Source organism: Ictalurus furcatus, chromosome 1, assembly GCF_023375685.1.
Source record: "Ictalurus furcatus strain D&B chromosome 1, Billie_1.0, whole genome shotgun sequence".
NCBI classification, from domain to species: domain Eukaryota; kingdom Metazoa; phylum Chordata; class Actinopteri; order Siluriformes; family Ictaluridae; genus Ictalurus; species Ictalurus furcatus.
The window spans coordinates 36,448,375-36,456,178 of NC_071255.1; the positions used below are offsets into that span (position 1 = coordinate 36,448,375).

The 7,804-nt window shown below is 40.8% G+C and overlaps 1 long non-coding RNA gene across 1 annotated transcript; it reads right to left on the reverse strand.

Annotated features, from left to right (window-relative positions):
- Positions 1-3,854: 3,854 nt before the first annotated feature.
- LOC128608299 (uncharacterized) lies at positions 3,855-7,497 on the reverse strand. Its single transcript, XR_008386045.1, has 3 exons — positions 7,181-7,497; positions 5,179-5,276; positions 3,855-4,218 (listed from the first exon to the last, which is right to left on the reverse strand). It is a non-coding gene; the product is annotated as an uncharacterized LOC128608299 (long non-coding RNA).
- Between the last annotated feature and the right edge of the window lie 307 nt (positions 7,498-7,804).

Below are 7,804 nucleotides of genomic sequence, written 5' to 3' on the forward strand. Positions count from 1 at the left end.
ATTTGCAAATTGTCTTACCCCATCAATCATTTAACCCTCAAGCACCAATCCCATTTTTACAAGGGTTCTTTGCTGCATTTTGCTCTTAAATAATATTCCATTTAGCATAGAATTAGCAAATATAGAAAATTTGCTTAACTAGCATCTGTATTAATGATGTTATGGACATTTGAATGATTTGTATAATGTATATGTTTTAAATGAATAAACTATGTGGAGAATTTGTGTGACAGGTTTGTACTTTGACCTCACAAGTCAATATCACAATATCGTTCTTCTTCCCGTGATCTTCAAGAAATTGAGATGATGCAACTTCCTGTTGAACATGTGACTTGTGGAATATTCAAAATATTTCAGAGGGGTGAATGTGTTCAGGTAAAAGGCTTGAGTGAATTGGGAAACCTATAGCGGATGACTTCATAACAGATGAGGTTGTTTCAAGCATGAGATGTTAAATGGATTCACACATTAATGCAAAAAGTATCATCAGAATCAGAAGTATTTTATTGCTTTAATGATTATATTTGATCATTAAAGGGCTGTAGTTGATTTCACCATTGTCCAAGTCCAAGACCATGACTAGTCAAGATCAAGTCTAAATGAAAGCAAGACTGAGTCAAGATCTAGACTGAAAACCATCAAATCCTTCGTCTTGATCTCGGTGCCAGACACCACAGCACACCTTCAGAGACCTTGTGGAGTTCATGCCTCGACGGATCAGAGCAGTTTTGACAACAGAAGAGGGACCTACACAATATTAGGCAGGTGGTTTTACTGTAATGTTATAACTGATCATTGTATGTTTGTATGGCTGTAGTCAGGAGCACCACTGTCCAAGACCAGGACAAGCCAAGATCAAGTCCAACTGAAAGTGAGTCAAGATCTAGACTGAAAACCATCAAATCCTTCTTGAGGACAATCCTTTACTTCAGCTAGCTGCCTTCATTCGCAAAACTTGCAATATATATATATATATATATATATATATATATATATATATATATATATACATATATTTTTTTTTACAAACTCTCAAGCAAGACCAATGTCAAAGAACAAGACAACTCCAAGTGCCAATAAGTCTGAGACAAGTCCAAGTCAATACAGAAAACATCATGTGACCATGAGTCCTCCAACCATACATGAGATGCTACATTTACTGGCTGTATGTGTATTTATTTGGTTTGGAAAACATCCATCTAATTAATGTAATGAATCCAACACTCCCGACCTCAAGCAGGAAATCAAAATGAAAAATCACAGACCTGGCATCCCTGTTCTCACTCGTTATAATATTGTAGGTGGAACCCTTCATAATTTCCACAAATATGGACCTAGCTCTAATCTGTAATTGTTCGGTGTGTATTCCCGCAGTGCTGACTGTGGAGTTTTGTAGCTGGATTTTATGTTCTCATTATCAGCTATATGTAGGCAATAATAAGAACATTTTACATTTTACATTTACATTTATTCATTTAGCAGAGGCTTTTATCCAAAGCGACTTACAGATGAAGAAATACAAGCAAAGTGATATATCAAGTGGAGAACAATACAAGTAGTGTTACCATGCAAGATTTATAATTGAGTTCTAGAGAAGCAAAGTGCATAGAGTCGAGGTGTAAGAGCCAGAGTAAATTGTTTTTTTATATATAATGTGGGGGTTGGTATTTTATGGGTTGGTTAGGTGTTCGTGGAAGACGTGGGCCTTTAGCTGTTTTTTGAAGATAGAGACAGATTCTGTGGTCCGGATTGAGGTTGGAAGTTCATTCCACCACTGAGGGATGGTTAGCGTGAAGGTTCTGGAAAGGGACCTTGAGCCACGCTGAGTAGGCACTACTAAGCATCGGTCGTTAACCGATCGCAGATTGTGTGAGGGAACGTAAGCCTTCAGGAGAGAGTTGAGGTAGAATGGTGTTGTTCCAGACAAGGTCTTGTATGTGAGCAAGAAGGCCTTGAATTTGACACAGGTGACTACAGGAAGCCAGTGGAGGGAGAAGAAGAGGGGTGTGCTGCTGCATTCTGAATAATCTAAAGGCGTTTGATGGAGCTGGCTGGGAGGCCCGAGAGTAGTGTGTTGCAGTTGTCCAGTTTTGATATGACAAGAGTCTGGACAAGTAGCTGTGTAGCCTGTTCAGTGAGATAGGGTCTGATTTTTTTAATGTTATATAGAATGAACCTACAGGATCATGCAGTTGTTGAAATGTGGTCTGTGAAGGTCAAGCCATCATCAAAGTCACCCCAAGGTTCCTGGCCGTCCTGGTTGGCTTGAGGGTGGTTGAACCGAGCTGTGCAATAAGGTTGTCGTTGATTGAGGGGCAGGCTGGGATGACAAGAAGCTCAGATTTTTGCCAAGTTGAGCTTAAGGTGGTGTTCCCTCATCCAGTTTGAGATGTCAGACAGGCTAGCAGAGATCTGTGCAGGGACAGATGAATCGTCAGTCTGGAAGGACAAATAGAGCTGGGTGTCATCACCATAGCAATGGTATGAGAAGCCATGAGACTCAATCACAGGCCCAAGAGATGCAGTGTAGATAGAAAAGAGCAATGGACCCAGAACTGCTCCCTGGGGAATAGTGTGGGAGAGATGGACTGAAGAAGGTGAGAAGGTATAGGGTCAAGAGGACAGGTTGTAGGACAGCTAGAGAGGTGGAGTTTTGAGACACCAGTCTCTGAGAGAGGAAAGAAGGAGGACAGTTGAGAGTTACATGGCGCAGGAGCCGGTCTATGTATGTCTGGGGTTGAGAACCGGTTCCTGATTGACATAACCTTGTTGGAAATGAAGGTGGCAAAGTTGTCTGCAGTGAGATAGGTGGGAGAAGGTGGAAGAGGGGGACAGAGAAGAGAAGAACAGGTTTTGAAGAGAGGATGGGTGTTGGGAGAGCTGCCAATCTTCTCTTGGTAGTATACAGTACACTGCTCTCCACTTTAAAGCTGTAATGTGTGCAGTCCATTCTGTTGAAATGTTTTCAATGCAATTGTCAAATAAACTGTCATTCATTTTGACTAGTCATAAATCACCATAGACCTGCAATGAATTCCTGTCTCTCTTATCCACAATCCTCTTATCAACTCTCGTTCGCCTCACACCTCAAGGGTCGGGGGTTCAAGTCCCACCGTGGCCATGTGTGTGTGCGGAATTTGCATGTTCTCCCCGTGCTGCGGGGGTTTCCTCTGGGTACTCCGGTTTCCTCCCCCAGTCCCAAAGACATACGGATTTGCCTTTCCAAAGTGTCCGTAGTGTGATTGTGTATGTGATTGTGCCCTGCGATGGATTGGCACCCTGTCCAGGGTGTACCCCGCCTTGTGCCCGATGCTTCCTGGGATAGGCTCCAGGTTCCCCGTGACCCTGAAAAGGATAAAGCGGTATAGAAGATGGATGGATGGATGGAAAAATTCTAGGTCCACATATGCACAATTCAATTTGACTAGTCATAATTGAATTTCAGATATCTCTAATTACATTCTTACTTCTCAAAACTAAATTATTGGTATGTGGACCTATAATGTTTACTAGTCAAAACTGTCGATATCTGCAGTGTGGATTTCTACTAATATAACAGCATCTGTAATTATGTTTGTTTTACTTATAAGCATTGAATTGTGGATAATAGAGACAGGATTTCAATGTAAGTTAATGGCGATTTAAGTCACAATTTAATCACAGATATCTTCAGTATGACATTTTCCTTGTGAAATACAACTGTACTAGTAATAAAGTAAAATTCTGACTAGTAAAAAAATTGACATATCTTAAAATCAAATTTTGACTAAAAATAAATGATGACTTGATTCACTTCTACCATTAAAAGTTAAAATTACTTTCCATAATGGAACTGAAGTTCGGAGCCCAGAAAGTGTTGGAGGTCCTTTACATGGCCATGCCATGACTACAACATTTTTGGTCATCCATGACAAACCCAGCTCTACCTGAGATGCTGAGGGGGCATTACCCAATCCATACGAAGTTTCTATATATTCATAATGGCCAGAAATGGTACTGATTCCTGTCTTCCGTTCTGTCTATCTCACTGTCTGATTTTATATGCTCTGCAGAGATCGAGTCTAGACAGAGAATGACAAAGAAAAAAATGAAAGTAGATAAAACAAATGAAATGTCATATCGTGACCTTAATATTAGAAGGTTGTATCTGGGTGAAGAGCCGTTTCGAGATGGAGGACATCAAAGATTTGACGTTCCAGCTAGCAAAAGACCGAAATCCTGAAATTTACATGTACAGCTCAATATTTCCTTCACGATACGTTATGTCAAATTTACATTACGGGAATTCTGAGATTATTAGAAAGTCATTTTTTTTGACCACTGGTTAAACACAGATAAAACCTTATTGTTCTGTCAAGATTATATCTGTTTGGTTTTATAAGATTATATCTGTTTGGTTTTATAAGATTATATCTGTTTCTTATTAAACATTCATCTCTTAATCCCGTTAAATAACTAAAACTCTGTAGAGAAAGAGCACAACTTTTCAATACATTCCATTTTTTTTTCTTTTTTTTCTGAATATATTCTCTAAGGTCTAAAACATAAGACATTTCACTTTAACCCTGCTGGGGGGAAAAAAACAAAACAATAGAAACCATCACAGAAATTCCAATGGTTTCCACTACAAATACCATTACAACCCATCAGCTAACAATTTAAACTATTACCATTCCCATGATTGGTCCTTAATGGTATGCAGTAGACATACAGTAACATGCCAGCAATAGAAGGCAACAAATTACCAGTAGAGACCCTCAGGGACCATTACAGTTTCCATTAAAACCAATACAATTCCCATTATAGCCATTAAAATCATTACTATGTTCTATGAAGGTTTCAATTGTTGTTTTTCCATCAGGGAAGTTGCTCCTAACAAGATATTTTACCTTGCAGTTTAGTTGTTAAATATATATTACAATGTGAATAAAAACACATTAGAACATATGACCCATGGAGTCCCTGGTTATGTTGGAAAATTCACTTTATTACGCACATTGGATGTATGTAATGCTAATTACATATTAACGCTAATGTCAGTAATATTAATGCTAATGTGAGCTCATGTTAGCTACAATATTAGCTTTCTGCTGTGCTGAAGACTTTCTAATGTGCCAGAATGTATATACTGTAGATGGTAAAACAGTATACCTGTACTGTACAGACTGTATTACTCACATGGAGAATATGTACTTTCACCTCTGACTCTCTGTGCTGAAGCATCAAGTTCTTTTCTTCTCAGAGTTTAAAAAGAAGGTGGAAGTTTGGAGATGAAACTGCAAATAACACCAGAGGAGAATAAAACATCACCCTGTTTATTATGAGTCATTTTATTGCCATATAAATTGGCAGAGAGAACCTTACAATCCTGAGCTCACAATGTTACTATTCCAGATTTTCTTATGAAAAGATTTTGGAGCACAGAACGCAGACAGAGTAGGGGAGCATCACGGGAAGCCTAACGAGACCAGAACCTGTGATCCTGCGCTCTGTATCATGGTGGTTTCTTCAAGAGGTGGAATTAGTCACCACAGTGAAATCTGATTACCTGCCGTGACAGAGTGAGATGTGGGAATGACTTTTCGTCTGCATGTCATTAAAGACGAATCGATCGCAGGAGGCTGAGGGTTATTTATCTCGGCTCGATGGGGCAGACGGTCAGCTTTGCTTTGCATGTCTCATAATGAGCATTTCATTTGGCGAAAAGATGAAACTGCTGCTTCGTCTCACTTTTTTGTCTCCCCCTTCAATTTGTCCCCCCTCGCTTTGCCCTCCTTCACTTTGTCTCCCCCTTCGCTTTGTCCCTTCTCACCTTGTCTCCTTTTGCTTTGTCTATCCCTTCGCTTTGTCCCCCCTCATATTTTCCCCCTTCACTTTTTCCCCTTCACTTTGCCCCCCCCCCCCAATTTGTCCCCCTTCACTTTGTCGCCCTTTTACTTTGTCCCCCTTTGCTTCCCCCCCCCTTGGCTTGTCCCCCTTTTCTTTGTCCCCCTCTACACTTTGTCCCCCCTTTTCTTTGTCTCCCTTCACTTTGTCCCCCTTCGCTTTGTCCCCCTCATGTTTTCCCCGTTCACTTTGTCCCCTTCACTTTGTATCCCTTCGCTATGTCCCCCTACATTTTGTCCCCTTCACTTTGTCCCCCCTCATGTTTTCCCCCCTCACTTTGTCCCCCTTCACTTTGTTGCCCTTTTACTTTGTCCCCCTTCACTTTGTGACCTCTCTGCTTTGTCCCCCTTGCTTTGCTCCCCTTTGCTTTGTCTCCCTCTGCTTTGTCCCCGTCACTTTGTCTCCCCTTGCTTTGTCTCCCCTTGGTTTGTCTTCACTTCACTTTGTCCCGCTTCGCTTTGTCCCCCTTCACTTTTTCCCCCTCGCTTTGTCCCCCTCGCTTTGTCCCCCTCACTTTGTCCCCCCTCGCTTTGTCCCCCCTCGCTTTGTCCCCCTCACTTTGTCCCCCCTCATTTTGTCCCCCTCGCTTTGTCCCCCTCGCTTTGTCCCATTCACTTTGCCCCTCCTTCTCATAGCCACACTGTGACTTCATTACATAAAAATAAATTGGCTGGTGAGCATGTAGGAGCTGTAATCCACGACGAAACCTCCTCACTCTCCCAGCTCCAACACTCTCATTATCCAGAGGGATTTCAATTCTGGATTTGAAGAAGCGACTCAATTCAGCTCAGCTTTTCACCAGTGTCTAATACTCAAATAATTATCTGACCTTAGCTTGGAGTTATAAAGGTCTTTGTTAATAAAAGAGCTGCACTTAAAGTTCAGCCTGAGGAAGAAATCCAAGAAGAACTCAAAATGTCTTGATGAATTTTATTTTAAAAAATAATAACATGAGACATGAAACCGAGAGCTCCATGAATATACATCCACAAAGAAATAAAAGATGTTTTATACCAAAAAGGTGGTCACCTCCGCCAGGAGGTTAAGACTTGGTGGATCCAGGTTCACTTTAGTAAGTGATAAGTCTCTCAAATCTCTTGTAGTTTATTACTTTTTGCTTGTGACCATGGCCTGCTCAACATTTTTTATAAGTACAGTGGCCAACATTTACAGCCAACAGCACACTATATGCAATTTATACACAACATTTTTTAAATTAACATGTTATGTGTTCGGCTTCATACAAACTGCAGAATACCAATACAAGCTAACTGTACTAGCTCCATACACTCACCAGAGGCACCAGTGATCTGCTACTTCCTTCCCAGCTTTGTTTTACTTTGTAACATCTGTATATTCAATGAGAGGCCGTATACGACATCACAAATTCCCCCTCTCGTTTTGAGTCGAGGTTCCCAGCGTAGTGAGCACTGCTTGCTATTATTCCCAGTTCTCAACGCCCCTTTTTGTTGTTTACGGTCCTGTCTCTGCTCCGTCCTGTCATTGGTTTGTTAACCCATTGTGTTCATTCATTTTCCTATTTACTGTTGCTACTTCTCATGGCGAAGCCCGGCCAATCAATGTGCATTCTGGATGCGTTGCTACTTCTTGTTGATTGTTTACAGACATTACAGAGCCTTATTTCCTGTTCCTGTTTGCTTCTGCTTTGCCAATACTCGCCTGTTATCGTTTACGGATCCTTCTTTTTTGATGTTGTCGTCCTGTTTGTGGATCCATGCTATGAATTTTGATTACGATTCATGGATTTCCCGAAGGAAACCACACCCTGAGTATATACAGGTGCATCCTGCCTCCAACTCTACATTACAACAAGATAAAATAAAGCCATGGCTGTAGTTTTTTTTTTTTTTTCTTATAATTTTGTGCGACAAAAAAGTAAATAGGAACTAATTGCAAG